Genomic DNA, 16,417 nt, shown 5'->3' on the forward strand with positions numbered 1-16,417 from the left:
CTTGGTATTCAGCCAGAACAACCAGAGAGGGGAAACTGTGAAGTTGTAGGAATTAAAGGACATGAAAGAGACCTCAGGCATAACCAGAGGTTAGCAATAGAAAAGACTAAAATTCTAACTGGAGAATAGGGGAATTGGCTTAAAGTGCAACCATTGCTGGTGTGCACCTTTTTTGAATTCCTATATGAGGTGGGTTTTTTTGGAGGGGTGGGGGGGCTGGTTTGGTGTGGGGAGTTGTGTACGGCCTAGTATAATCATGAGTATTCTTTTCAAGTTCACATAAGATATATAGCTTATTTCTGTAATATGGTTATAAGGGTCTCCACAGGATTAGATTTAGTCAGCGTAATAGAATGATATTTTATTTATTACCTCTACATTTACCTTTAAAGTGTTACCTAGCATAATGGTTGATCTTAATAGCAATTAATTATTGGACTGTAAATAATAAAAAATGTTTGTTTTATTTTCACTGTAAGACAAAAATTAGTGCTGTAAGTCTTGCTTTGTCTTATTTTGATAGAGTTCAGAACTTCCTGCAAAGCTGTGTTTTTTTTCTGTTGTGACTTAAGTTTCAATTATATCTCTGTATTTACACTGAATTTAATCAGTGAGGTAAGAAGAGAGATAAAATTTACATTTGGTATACTCAGTAGTTTTATTCAGGAAGTTTGTAAAGCTGTTGTGACTAGAACAGATTATTGCAAATTTCAGAAAAATTTTATGCTAGTGAAGGAGAAAAGCAGCCTAGATGTGTGTGTTTGGACTACAGCTCCCAAGATGCTGCTGTTAACATTAGGCGGGTGACCAGCAGTCCCCCTTTAAGTCTCATCCTGAATCAAAACAGGAAAAATAGTAAAATCCAACAGTAAGGGACAACCAGTTGTGTGGGGTTTTTTAAGCACAATTATGAGAATATCAGGAGGTGATTGGACGTACTAACTCTCAAGGGCAAGGAATTTAATTTGACACAGTTTGATTCTCTGTTTCTTCAATGAGCAAACTTCGTAATTTTATCATGCAATTAAGAAATTAGAATTTTTTACATAAGTTATAATACAATACAACTACAAAATATAGATGCTAGCATTAGGAAGAGAAATATAAATACTGCTGTTTCACTGACTATACCTCATAAAATCAGTACACCTTGATTTTGTATTATGAAAGCTTTTAAAGTTAATGTGTTATCATGATTTCCAGTATGTGGCACTAATACTCAAGGTAGAGTTGTTTGAGGAGGAGGATTTAATTGCAGATGGGAAAAGCAGTTCAGAAAATTTGGAATTACAATGCCAGAGGATCTTCATTTACCTCTTGCTTGTACTTTATTTTGTAGTAATGGTTCATTGTATTCATGTGATAATTGACACTTTGAGCCAGATCCTGCTCTCTGCACAAGAGCTGCTTATGACTGGTCTGCAAGCCAGAAAACAACACAGTATTCTGCTGCTTTATTTTTTGTCAGTATTTCTTCAACACAGAAGAATTCCTGGTGATGCCATCAGAAAATGTGTGCCGGGGTAAAGAGGCTTGTGGCTGTGCGAGGCGTGGAGAGAGGGGGTGCCTGTGCTTGACTCATCTTTACTGCTTCACTGGCTGATCGGGACCAATAGTAAGAACTGCAAGGTAATGTGCGCTGGAAGTCATGCTGATATCTAGAAGCCTCAGGTTTGACAGGCATCAGGAAATAAAGCTAAATCTGTGTAATCGTCAAGAAGCCTGGAGGATATGGGGAAGGAAATTTAGACTGACAACTGCCTAGGTCTTACTTTTCTCTGCCTTGGACTTTTATAGGCATTTACATCAGTGGAAAGTGTGTAGAACATCATCACTGTGGTTTGATAACATTTTACAGTGACTCTGCTTTACAGCAGTGAGGATAACGCTACAAAGTTCAATGCACAAGATAAATAGACTCCAGGCATCTTTTTTCAGCAGAGTCCAACCTTGCTTAAAGAGATGTAAACCTGGGATTATTTCAGTGAATTCCTTCACATCATCCTACATTTGCATAAGAGCAGGTGAAATCTAGAGTTTTGCCACCACTGTCCATAATGTACCCAAATACTTTTGGGGTATTTAAAGTATTTTTGCTTAGTTTCCTCAGAAGCAAGGATTATAAAATCAAAGTAGATAGAAAGAATGAATGTATTTTATTTAGGTTCCCGTATTGGTACAAATGGCCATAGTATCTCACTAGGAGTTGCAGGTGTAGGTATAATGCAAACTATGTGCTTTTCATGGGAGTATTATATACTGATTTACTGTATATGACATTGTATATAATAATTCTAGAGCCAGACACTAACATAAATTGTCCACAGGAATAAAGAGAAGAATTTTTTTAAAAGTGAGGCACGAATCAAGACTCCAAAAGATGATGCTTACTAGTAAGCAAAAGTTAATCTCCCAGACTGCAGTGCCAGCTTTTAGATGTGGCAGCAGATTGGCTGTGACAATGGGTTATTCATAATGTCTGTGTTCCTCCTTGTTTCTTGATTGCAAAATGCATGTTAAAGGTTTTAGTTTTCTTATTTTCAGAAGTGGTCTTAAATGTTTATGTGAACTAAAAAAGCGTCTGTAGGTGAAAAAGCAAAATAATCATTAATACTCATTTACTCAAGAACTTTGCATGACCTCTCAACTTTCCTTGCTAAAGTACTTGGATACTTAGTCAATTTTAATACTTCCCTTCCTTACAGGGATGCTGTGAGGATAAATATGCTATCATCCTCCTTCTGCAGAGAAAGAGCTAGAACACAAACTAAATGCTAAGGGGCCCCTCACTAAGGGGCCTCAACATTGCCACACCTGACCTTTAGGTTTTTACCTCAGACTGAAATACAAGCACTGAATTACTTTTCATATGAAATGTACTAAAGACAGACACCTTAAACCTGGATTTGCAACAGCATAACCACTGTACAGGATGTTTTGGCTTAGCAATTGAAAATGCCGAGGAGAGGAGATACGTCTGAAATCTGTCTGTGACAGTCATGGGGATATATATTCCAGAATCTTCTTTTGGAGCTGGTGTATTTAACTTGTCCTTTTGTAAAAGTCCCATGACTCACTCTTATTTGAGAACATGATTGAAGGAAGAGGTGATGGTGCTTGCTGTTAATACACAGCCAACTTTCCGTCACCAATAGATGGCCTGACTAAAGGGGGAAAAAAAAAAGAGAATGCATGCTGAGATTGAATCCAGCTGACTGCCTGGAATAATAGTGGCTAGGATACACTGGAAATGGGGAAAACCCCCACATAATATTAGTGCTGCTTTATTGTTCTGAACCATAAGTGGTTCCTGTGAAACCACATTGGAGGACTCTGGACCACTTTCCTCGTTTAGCTCAGGCGTAGTATGAATTCACAGAGCCAGATTAGGTGCGAAGGTGGTAGCACAACATTTGCCTGGAACTGGTTCTGAGGTAATAGGTGTGCTGGGCTAAGCCAGCCCTGACCAGAACTTAAGTGTGCCTGTATTGCCCTTCTCAAATGAGTCTCTTGTGTACATGTCTCATTTGGCTCAGATCTGGCAGAACTTACTGTTTCAGGTTTAGAACTTGGTCTGTAGTCACTCTGGATTCTTGCAGGGCTTATTAGCTTGGCAGCTGGGCCAAACCTGACCTGGCTCAGTACCTCTTATCTGTAGAAACAAAGCCACTTATGGTTGGGAAGCCAGCTTAGGCTAATGAACAGAAGATCTTTGTGTCAGCTGAACCTTACCATTATATGAGGCATTTTGATCCCTTGCGGTTCCCAATGCTAGAATGGAAACTTGGCTATAACAGCTGAGGAGGTAGCGTGGGGCACAGATCTCCTGTTTCTTGGTCAGATGCTCTGTCTTCAGCCTCACAAGGTTCAAATTCCTATTTCCAGCTTTCCAGGAGGGTGCTGTGTTGCCTCACCAGCAGTTTCAAACTGTGATACCATGCAGCTAAGAATCATGGCTCTGTGCAGCCAGAGGTAAGGAATCCAAAAGGAGAGCCTGCTGATTAACCTACTCCTTTGAAAGAGAAGAGCCCCGAGTCCCTTTTTCTGCATATGCATTCTTTACTGGGTGAAATAAGGTAGTCTTGGGAGTAGAGCTGTAAGGGTGTGCTAATCAATGATCTTGTAGGAGTCATGACACTTTTTATATTACCTTTTTGGAACCCTAGTAGGCTTGAAATCTTGGCCTGTTTTACTACAGAAAGCTGTATTCACTTGACATCTGGAAATGTTTGTTGTGAGGAGGAGGTTTTGGTGTAACCATGTCTACTCCTTGCAACGTTTGTTCTACCACCAGGAGAGGGCATAGGCAAAGCAGGGGGCAGAGACACTGGCATGTTTTGGAATACAAAATGGAGCATTATTTCTACTGGGTTTCAAAAAGCAAGGTATTGGATTGATTTTCTAGATTTACGTATTATTGTATCACAAAAAAAGAGATTGCTATAAAATTTAATTATTAAATGGTAGTGAGGAAGAATAATAGTGTATTTGCTGGATGGGCACGTTTGCAAAGAGATTGTCACTTTTTTCTTTAATTCATTCAGGTCATTACTATGACAAGTATGTACTTTATCATCCAAAATGAGTATATAGAGCAATGCAATTGCAGTGCAGCAAGAAGTCTGATGCAGAAAAGGGTGTGCTTTTATTCAGGAGACAGCAGTTTATATGGGGAAGCTTAGGATTGCAGTGCTTTATCTCAATATTTATTCACAGAAAATCTGTATTCTAGGGCAGTCACGCTACTACTGTTCAAAAGTAGCAGCTGCTAAATTACAGCATCAGCACACATCTGTATTAATATGCTCCATTTTAAAAAGTCATTGGGATGGTAGATGAGATCGTTGCGTTCTTTTATGATCATTGAAATTTCTGTAACAGATAAGTTCATGCCATTTTTAATAACTATTATAAGAGTTTTCATATCACATGCAAATTTGTAATCCCTTTTTCTTCCACTTATGTGGTTATCTTGGAGTCTGATTCTTCTCTCTCACCACTTTTACACTGGCACAGTGTCTTTTATTTCAGTGCAGCAGAATTGTAGCCAAGAGGTGCATCAGGCCCAAGACATCTTCCTTGCAAGTGAAATTGAGAGGAATTAGTGTTTCCAAGTGTTGTCAGGAAAAGATGTGGTACAGTGCAGAACTTGATAAGATCTGCAGATGATGAGCTTTCCTTGAGTCCTGATATGTCAGCTTATGTGTGTGGGTAGTCTTCATTATTTACTCCTTTATATGAAAATTACTTATGGCATAGGGAATACTGGCTAGGAGGGTGGTCAGGGATGTTCTTTCTTGCAGGACATAAACAGCATATAAGAGCACCACTCCATGACAGTCTTGGTATTTTGTATTTATTAATTTCTTGAACTTTTCAACTATAGAAGGCTTTTAGGGGAAGAGTTTTATTATCAGTCATGATATGTGTTTTCCTTGAACAATCAAGAAAAATAGAGATAGAAAAGCTGTCTAGCACTGTGGGGTGCCCGTGGTAGGGGAGAACTAATGTGAGCAAGTCTCAGGTATTTTTAAACTAGTGCTTTTAGAAAACTGGGTTTATGCTACCTTTTTGATAGCTTCCACAGATGATAAGGTTGCAGCACAAGCTATGTTATATTAGTTGACAACAGATAATCCATCTAGAACACGGACTGCATGAATATCTTTATCCTAGTAAGAGCTTTGATCAGAAATTTTTGCTTTTTGAGACACAGAAAAGAATCCAAACATGAAACACGACTGGAGAAAACCAGGCCTTTTAAGCTACATTTCTCAGAAGCTGCTTATTTTCAATGGCTTGTTTAGATCTGCCTTAAATAAAGTTGTAAACACAGTTTCTCTAAGTGTATACTAGCGTTTTCATGCTCGCTGGTGCTAGCACAGGGATAGCCAGGCCTAGGCACTTAAGATTTATGTTGCTTACTAGAAGTTCTAGTGCTGTATGGATCCTGAGGCAGTGTCACCTACCAGAAGCGTGGTTCAGTTGACTTGGTAGCTGATGGTTAATCTGAACTACCAGTTCTGAAAGGAAATCAGCAGACATTTCGGGTGTCACTATCATTGGTGGCCTGTATGACCTTGCCCTGTCTTGTGTTGGAATGGTTGGACATGCCACTGTCTTCTCGTCAGAACTACTCCAGTTTTCCTGCCCCAGGGTTCCCCAGCTAAGGTGGTTGTCACCTATTGGAATATTTTGGCACATAGTTTATGGGGTCAGGAGAGACTGATCTGAGTTGCAAAGGTGCTACAGTACAAATGCTGGAACTGGAAAAAAGATGGAGCGAGAGTAATGAACTGCTGGTTTTGGATGCATCTGTGTTAAAGGGCAGACTGTGTCTGTGAATTTGATTAAAATTGAGTGCTAAAGGATACTAACAGCAGTCTGTTCATATTCAGATGTCTGCATTTTCTGAATGTTAGTACTTTCTATTCCTTAGTTTATCTCACTGAATTTCACTGTAATAATGTTCCCAGTTAAAGCCAAATCATGGGAAAGCCAGGGTATGCTGAAAGCCTATAGTTTTTGCTACTAAGGAATGTTATCTTTTAACACGGACATCCTTGACATCAGCTAGTCTAGCTGCAATATCTCTAATGGAGAAGTGCAAGGACACTAATAATGGGTTTGGCATCATCTGACAAGGCACACATCTGTCCTCTACAAGGACAGAGCAAGAGGAAAATAATATTGTGCTTACTCAACAGTGTATTGTTCAGAATCATATTCATAGCTTAGGAAACAAAAATCATCATTCACCCCTTTCCCATGTTTACATGACATGACAGCGTAAGGGCCTTTCTATAAAGAATAATATGTTCTGATAGGTTTTTTTATTTTCTGTAACTCTCTGGCATATAGTCTATCAGTCCTGCTAAAACCTGAGCTAATTTTCTCCAGCTAAAAACCAGATTGGAGTAGACACACATAAGAGGAAGGGCAGAACTTGGAAAGTACAGAGAAGGCCCTGTGTGATCGTCTTTTATGCCAGGTGACTACAGGCATGTTTAAGTGGCTGGATTCTGCAACATGATGCATTTCACAAGCATTTAAATGGTTGGTCCAGAAAAATGCTGAAGACTTTTAACTCCCACTGACTTAAGGGAGCTGATCCTTTCCTCGGATGAATCACTTAAAATAAAATCAGTAATAACTTACTTATCTGATGACTTCTGTCTCCAATCTTTTTTTTAATGTACTGACCAATTTTTAATTTAATTTTCTAATTTATTGGCAAATTTATCAGTTTATGGAAAGGATTCTTTAAGGATTGGCCACCCATTTTTCCATCAGGCATTACGTATGTTAGACTCAGCAGCGTGGCTGATGCAATGTCATGAAATGGGTGTGTAAGATTCTGTCATTGTGCCTCTTCCTAAGACTCCATTAGAAACCTTGTTCCCTGACTGTAGCTCTGCACTGCTGTCTTCCCTTTCTTCCCATTCACTGACTGGATTTGTCCCATTGTGCTGCCCAGAACATTCATGTGAGTCAATCTCACATGCTGAGACGAAACCAAGTTGGTAGGGTTGGATATGATTAAAAAAGATGAAGGTTTTGTTAAGACCATCTTTTTGCAAAAACACAGAAAGTTGTTGTATATTTAAAAATGCTTTTTGGTCTTATATCTAGTAACATTTGATATAAAATATGTCCATGACAGACTGCATTTGCTCTTAAAAAGCATGTTTGGGAAGACTGAGGGTAAGGTTTTTGTTCAGTTATGGTAATGAGTGGAAGGTAGGTGGGAAGTTTGTACCTGGATCTAAATTTCTGCAAAGGGTAATTGTGAAAAAAAAGAGAAGCTTAGATTTGGACCATCGAAGAGAAGATTTATGGGAAGCATTAGAGCATGCATTGGCCATGTACATATTGGTGAACATTGCCTTCTGTGATTTCTAAATATGAAACAGTGCTTTCTGTCCTCCTGTCAGGAAAAAATATAGTATCAGAGATAATGTTATACTGAGGTTTCACTTCGTTCAGATCAAGATATGTCTGTCAATTATAACCCAGCAGAACATTTGCTAGTACGGTTGCCAGAGTTTAAATAATTAAAAATGAGTTGTCTTCAGCAAATACATAAAGTACACCTAATGGAACATTATCTTTTGAATATCCTTTCTGTTCATTACTTGTTTTGTCATAAAATTCAGTCACTTGCAATGACTTGTTCAGCCTTTTTGGAAAATTGTCATGGTACAAGTGTACTGCCTTCTTTCTAATTGCAGGGAGATAGTAGATTTTGAAAATACTAAAATTAAGTCCTTTCTTATACAAACCTTTTCAGTGATAGCACTGAAAGCACTTTTTAAAGGAGTTAGAATCTTTATTCACATTGTACAGCTGGGCAGATTTTTTGTGAGAACTCATCCAACAAGCTAGTACTATAGCTAGTAGCATAGCTGAGAATTTAACTTGGGTCTCCTTATATCTCAGCTCACTGTCCTAGTCTTGAGGACAATCAGGGGCCCTGCTGCTGATCTATTTACATTTCCTCTTAGGTAGATGGTAGATTCTGTATAGATCTAACACTCTGACTGGAAACAAGTGGAAGAAGAACGAGTGAGGATACTTGTCTTCCCTCTCGTTACTCTGCTTTCAAATTGTGGGGCTGTACGAGATTCAGTCAAATCTCCAGTCTGAGCAAAAGTAACCAGAAGGTAAGGCTAATTCATGCTTAGTGTCAGTAGGCTCTTTTCCAGGTGCAGAGCAACGGTGCAGCAACGTGGTGCTTTTGTCACACCCTGAAACTGAGGGCTGTAAGTGTTGCTACATCCATAAGGAAAACTCGCTATTGCAGAGCGACTATTCTGATAAAGAATTTTCTTTTACATCAACTTTGTTACTTGGTGAAGTAGTGCATGTACTTCTCTATACAACTATCAGTTCAGTGTCTTCCTTCTGTTACACTTAGAAAATAGCATTTTTAACAGGATTTCTTTGGTAGGAATGTGTACATTTGTGCTTAATACGCTGATTCTTCCTACCTCTATAGTTTGTTTGCTCTTGAAGGATCTGGATGTAATTTTTTTTAACTTAGGTGTTGGCAAAGTTTCTTGCCTTTATTCTTGTATGAAGAAGCTGGGCTTCTAAAGCCTGTCTATCCTCTTCTTTAAAGACACCTAAATTTGAATGCATCTAAATTTCAGTGAGTGCAAAATTTTACTCCAAAAAGTTTTAACTAATTGAATTTAGGCAGCTAGGTACAGAAATATCCTAGTTGCAGCTGCTGGTTACTTCTATTTCATTTCAGGTTTGAAGTGGGACAGAGTTCAAATAACGTCTAAAATGTTTTCATCAGGAGTTCAGCATAAAACTCAGTTATCATGGTAGAGCTATTCCCATCCAACTTTTATATAATAGTTAAGTGGTTAGAGCAGCTACCTCGGTTCACTTACTTTCTCATTCTTCTTATTTCATCTCTGAGAATTGTGCCCTTTCCTTGAGGTTATAAAATGATCTGAGTGCTAATGCTTTCCAGTATGCTCTTTGAAAGTTGGCTTATGTGCATTTAGGAATCCAGAAATCCTGAGGTCCAAAGAAAAGCAGGTAAAAAGATGCCTGATCCTGAATTGTAATTGATAACATATGCAAGCAGGGGTGGAAGATGCTTTTCTTGGGTTTTGTACCCAGAATTCCTTCAGTTTTACTTAATGGTGTAAAGAAGAGTGGTGCAGATGCTGAAGAATCTCAAAGCAGATTTCCTTTTTATCTTACTTGTGATTTTTTTTCCATCTAATTGTGGAAGAATTAACCGCACCCAAATTTCTCTAGCTCTGTGATGTACACATCATAGTGTGGTCAAATTCACTATGATCATGCTGTGCAAAAATAACAAAATGCTTTTTAATTTGCTCTCTCATGTTTGGCTAGAATCATGTCTTCTTTAGGCAGAGTATAGTTATCAGTAACACTAAATACAACTGCTAGTGTGTTTATTTCTAATGATATAAACACAAGAACTCTTGTACAATTTGTGCAAATGCATTGTTAGGGAAAAATGAGGGTGTGAGAGCTAATGTGAATAAATATAATAATAAGTAACTTTACGTAACAATAAATAAAGTAAAAAGGAATAATGAAAAATACATCCACTCTTGTCTGAATATCACTGTGTGCTATTTTAATGGGAAATTTTAACAGAATTGGAAAAAAGAGAATAAAAACAGTGTCTGAATTATTAAAATCATCAGAAACCAATTTGCTTCAGTTAAAGACTTAAAGATGCTCCCAATGCTTTGATTAAGAAAGAAATTAGAAAGTTTCTTATTCACCTCGGCATGCATCTCTGCAAAATGGAAGGTCCCTTTTGCTCCTCTGAAGCCATTTAATGCATATATGAGCATGGATTCTCAGAACTATCTATAATGCATATAGTGCTTTCTGCTCTCGGTGGCTTTTTTCCCACTCTCTTTACGTCATATGCCATTTGTGAGGGTTGCCAGGGTAATGACCAATCATCCCTGGAGAGATGCCTGCTAGTAAGGACAACATAGGCTTTCTCTTTTTTGGTATTCTGCAGTATGTATTTGAGAGCTATTCTAGCATCAAGACTGCAGAACTTTTGTTTAGATAGTAGGGAGTGAAAGTTTGCAGAGTATGAAATAACAGCTTACAACTATTGAGGTAAGTGAGGATTCTTCTTTTCTATTTTATTAACAGCTCTGTCTGGATTTATTCAGAACACTGAGCATCATTACCAATTTTTTTTGCTATACGTGTGGCTGACCTTGAAATTAGTAATAGCAGAGAGGTTTGCCTAATTTGAACAATGAAATCTTAGTAGTGCTGCATATACAGCAGGTTAGGATTTTATTCTCTTTGTAATAATGAATCCCACAGCCTTTCTCACCACTACATTCACCATATATATCCACTCATCTCAAAATTATTTTTGGAAGAATTAAAACCAAAAATACCCACAGTGTGTTGTAATGCAGATTACAGAGCATTAACTGTGGTTGCCTCTAAGGCAAATGGGAAGTTCTGAATAGTCTTCATTGTACTGTATGTATATAACAGGCCACATTAACTGGAAAACTGAAAATCCAGAGTTGAGCCCTATCCCTATAAGATGTTGAAGATGTTGAACTCTTGTTATTTTTAAATTTTGTCTATTAAATAGGCACTTGCAGGCTCATAGGCTAACTTGTTGCTCACCTGTGGGCAGTGAGAAAATAGAGCCTCCAGATTGCAGAATTTTTTCTGGAACTGATCCTATCAGTGGAAGCTGGTGGTGACAAGGGCCTCACACAATGGGCTCAGATTTTGTTCTTTTGCATGTGAGGGCACATAAATAATACATAGGAAAGGAGGCAAAGAAAATCGATTCAGAAGTTCCCAATGACCTCAGAAGTTTCTATGAAGTATTTATGTCTAATCTGGGTTATGACACACATGAATGAAAGTGGTTAGTTGGGCGTGTTTTGTTTTTTTGTTGTTGTTGTTTTAAATGAACTACATTAGAATTATTTTGAGTCAAGAGCATGTTTGTTGGTACAGTCCCCTGTTTGTGTACCGGCTTCCTGGGAGAAAAGGACAATTGAAGAGGTTGTTGTATTGTTTTTCTGTAGAACTGCTAAGGTATCAAAGTTCAAAATAGTAACTGTCTCATCAAAACTACTATTTGCTGCTTAATATATTTGCACCTACGCATAGCTTCCATGTGCTTCACATCCTGGCAATCTTACATGTCGTGATGGGCACGACATATATTAACCAGAATAAAGCACGTATATTTATTTCACTCAATTTCCTGCTTATTGCAAATACATACAGAGCATGAGTTTGACTCATGCTTTTCCCTGGTGGAAATATACATTTAGGGCATTTAATTTAGCATGGTAAATTCCAGTTGCTAAATTTTAGATGTTACTATCTATTCAGATGTTTTTATCATAGCTTTGCATTATCAAAACAACTGGAGCACAGCAGTGAGTCTGGATGTGTACATATGAGAGAGAAGAAAATTGAGAGTGACAATTTTAGTCTGATGCGAAAATGATCTTTTCATCAGGCTGTTGAGAAAGTATTTGTTGAGAAAGTAGACCTGTTTCCTCTTTCTAAAAATGGTTACTGGTTTTTTGACATATCTGCTCTGAATATCACTTTTAAGCAGTTTAAGATATGCATAATAGTTAAATGGTTACACTGGAGAAAAAAAAATCAGTAAGCAGCAAGAAAATTTATCATTAGATAATGTTCCTAGTTCATCAGCATTCCGTATGAGTCCACCATTTTCGGTAATTTGGGAAAGAAAACCACAAAAAGGTCATATTGTATTATTCTAGGTGTTGTCTTATGACAGAAAAATAACATGATGACAACTACATAAGGCATGTTAATTCGTAAAGTAGGTTTTCAAAATGAGGGATTCAGAGGTAAACCTTTCTGGAGAAGATGGTGGGTAGCAAGCCTCAGTCTTTGTCTTTCTGTTCACCTTTTTCCTGTCTATCTGCTTCTCCTCTCTTTCGAACTTGAAAATGCTCTGTGACTGTATTACGCAGAGAATAGCATTTATGTTCAGACAGTGGGACAGAGAGACAGAAGCTGAAAGGAGGAGAAGGGAAGGAAGTTGCATTGTGATTTGTTCACAGTATAATGTCTGTGAACAATTAGAGCAAGGTATTTTTGGCTCTGAGGAGTGATGCAGGAGACAGGCAATTCTGCAGCAACAAGTCTGAGAAATCAGGAGGCAAACCGACTAGGAGTAATGAAGGAAATCTGTAAGGTTAGGTGGAACCAAGTGGTTTTAGCAGTGCTGGTATCAGGAATGCAGTAAACCAACCAAGTAGTAGAGAGGTCCAGAGAGCAGGCTAGGAGGAGACAGGGTTCCTGGAGCATCTCAATAAAGCTGGTATGCAGGGTTTGGGGTGGTATGATGGGGAGCATAGGTTGGATAGAAACAGACACTAAAGCTTGGGATACAGTATTTACCCATGACGCAGTATAAGCGCTGTCGAGCAATTTTACCCTTTTCATGCCATGTCTATTGCTGGAAACTGGAGTGGTGAATTCCAGTTGTTTCTTCTACATTTGAATACATAGAAAAGAAGAGGAAAAATTAACAGCACAAATTGATCCACTGATGAAAAGTCAGGCTTCAGACCAGGATGGAAAAGTATGGCACAGGCTGGAAAACAAGGAGATACTCATGAATGGGAAGAAAAGTTAGGATGACAAAAGAGAAGCAGTGCTTATCCTGGAAAGATTGAGACATGCTGGATAAGTGCAAGAATATACAAAATCATTCAGTAGCACAAAGTCCTCATCCCTTGAGAAACAGACGGCAAAACATAAATGAACGTGAATAATTGTTGAGTGAACAATAGTTTCTAAACATAGTGTATGACAAAGCAAATCATTATTGATAACAGTATTGGTACTATCACGGCACTGGACAGCTCAGCGTTAAACTGTGGCCTTTGCTGTTAGAGGTTAATTCTCCTGAGACCTGATAGATTATTTTATCTGATAAGCATCATCTGTCCATGAGCTGGCATTACCTTTTTTGTTTTTTTGTTTGTTTGTTTTTTTAAATGAACAGTATCTCTCTTAAAGGAATACTGGGAGTTTTAATTAGTGATTGTAGTGATTAATGACACCATCTGATGAAAAATTTACTAATTAATTTTTATCTAACCAAAGCCCTACGGTTCTGTATTTTGTTGCTGTTGTTTGGAATCCCAGCTGTTATTGCATTACCTGGGCCTAACTGTCCACTGTGATGAGTAAGAATAGCTCTATTACTTCTGGGATCTGGTGACATAACTCCAAAACTCTGATGTGAAATCATGAAATGCACGTATTCAGGGCATTAGAGAAATAATTTAATTGCGTGAACTTAGTTAAAGTGGTACCAGAAGGCACAGGAATAGTTACGATATAAATGTCTGGTTTTAAATTGCCACTTACTGGCATTTTTGAAAAAGAGCGGTGAAAATGTGCTTTATCATCCAAAGCTGCAATCCAGGAACACAATAAAGGCATGCAAAAGGAAAGTTACTGTTACTTGACCAGAAGTATGCATAATTAGGAAATTTTGAAATTTACTATGTATTACAGCACTTTTCAACGTCTCTTTTAAAGTGCATGTTAAGGTTCACTTTGAACAAGTAATTAGAGAGAAAGTGTCTTGCGGTTTAAAACAGAAGCAGTTGTCAGAAGATGGGCCTTTTAAAGCACTTTACTGAAAGCTTCCAACTTAGATTTTTAGTCCTATTTTCAAATTATTTAACTTGAGCTTCATTGCGCGTCTGTAGGCTCTAAGTTTCAAAGAGACATAGATGCTTTTGAACATTGGATCACTTATTCCTGAATTGTTACATATTTACTGTATGATGTTGGACAAGTCCATTAAACACTTCAGGGCTTGCTTCTTCCTGTATGTAAGCTGGAGATAAGTATTTACCTTGTAAGACTATAGACATTATCTGTTATTCTTTGTGTAGTGTTTTGACGAGTCATGTTGTTCAGGGCCTAGTTACTTAGACATGCAAAGTACTACAACACACAGCCCTCTGAGATCCCCCAGTTCATCTTGTTTTCCTATTGTAGTTACAAGGTCCAGTTGAAATAATACCTATGATTATAAGAGCTTGTATGAAAAACTTTCCTGGAGAGCAACATCTGTTATCTGGTGGTAATAGTGATTCAAAGGAGCTCTCTGGGAAGAGAATACAGTCTGTCTCACATGAACAGGATGACTCAGTAGTTCACATTTGAAAAGAGACACATTCTCCAGGCCTCACGAATGTGATTCTGGAGACTCATTACATGCATTATTACATGATTTTGTGAAGCTCTCTGACACAGTGCAAGACGAATGGTTTCTGGCAGCCATGATCCTGTCTTCCCCAGAAGCAGAAGCAATACCAAACCATCTGCATTGCCTGTGCTGCAGACTGACTCTCATTCCTCTCTGATTCCTCAGTGGCGACGCATGTGGCTCTCATTTCACATGCTTGGTAATAAAGCTGAGTAAGGGGTGTAACAACTAGGGACTCTAACAAATGCTGAAATCTCAGAGCCTTGTAAGTCCTGACACAAGTTTACCTTGTATAAACTATCCTGTAACACAATAGGTCTGTGCCACACATGTACCTGTTTATTTGTAAGTGTTTAACAGCTGAGACTGTAACTTGTGTTAAGGTGTTGAGAGAAATTATATTACTCTGATAAGTATTGTGGGCTATGGACATGCACATCAAATTTCACAAGGATTTAATTTTATTTCCCATTTTATCGAAAATTTGAGTGAAATTCAGTCCCCTTGTAACATAACTGACCTTGCTGTTTCAGGCCTGCAAATCAAAGTAGCTGTAGAGCTTCACCTAGATGAGTGAATAGGCATCCTACCTTAACATGGTGTTGATTGATGACTGCAGTTCGGTTCAACTGAAACTAAACAACTGAACTACATATAGGTGTTCCAGTCCTGTCTACTTTCACAGAGGCTTGCATCTTGCAAACACTGCCCTATACAAATAAAACTACGCAGAGGTGCTATGTATTAACATTATGTAAAATGCTATAGACCTGAAATACTGTACAGCTTAATTGAGTGCAATTCCTATTGACTTTGATGGGTGTTTTATTCAACTTGGGACTGCAGAATTTAGATCACTGCCTTTGGCTTACATCATTGCAAATATTACTGATGCTTATAAAGCTTTCAGGGATCTTTCAGGCTTTTAGTCCACAAATTGACTGTAATGTGAATGTCTTGCTCGGGGGTAAGAGGAGTAGTTATATCCATCTCATCTTTCATTTACTTATTCCTGAGTCTTTCTGTGCTATTCTCTTGGGAGCGCTCATATAAAATATGCAATTTAACAAAGAGGGGGAAAGTAGAGTTGTCTCAATATAGCAAGATTCAAGTTTCATTTTTGCACATTAGAAGTATGCCTTTCATATTTTCTTGCATAAAATGTAGACGTGAATCTGATTAATTTTAATTCTCATAAAATAATAAAATTAAGGCACAGTAAATTTAGAATGAATATTGAGGAAAATTAACAGTTTCCCAGGGGCGAGCATGGATACAGTGCTTGAAACTTTAAAACTACACTGGATGGAGCACTAGAAATTTTAACAAAAAGAACTAACCTGCTTTGGCAAGAAGGGGATGGATGGCTTAAAAGACTTTTTACGTTTCTAATCTGCATGCAATATAAAGCCAATGCCTGAGTTGTTTTACATGAGTAGCACAAGCAGGCCCTACATAACGTAATTCTGACCATTCAGCCTCTGGTCACAGTAGGAATATGGATAGGATAGAAATCCTTATGATCTCTCTGTGTTGGGCCCAGAGAGAAACGGGATGCAGTTTCTACTCTTCTCCATTCAGTGCTTTGGGGAAAAACAGCAAGTAAACCATTTCACATATAGTGCATGTAATTGCATTTAATACTTC

The sequence above is a fragment of the Gavia stellata genome, chromosome 11 (assembly GCF_030936135.1).
Source record: "Gavia stellata isolate bGavSte3 chromosome 11, bGavSte3.hap2, whole genome shotgun sequence".
Lineage (NCBI taxonomy): Eukaryota > Metazoa > Chordata > Aves > Gaviiformes > Gaviidae > Gavia > Gavia stellata.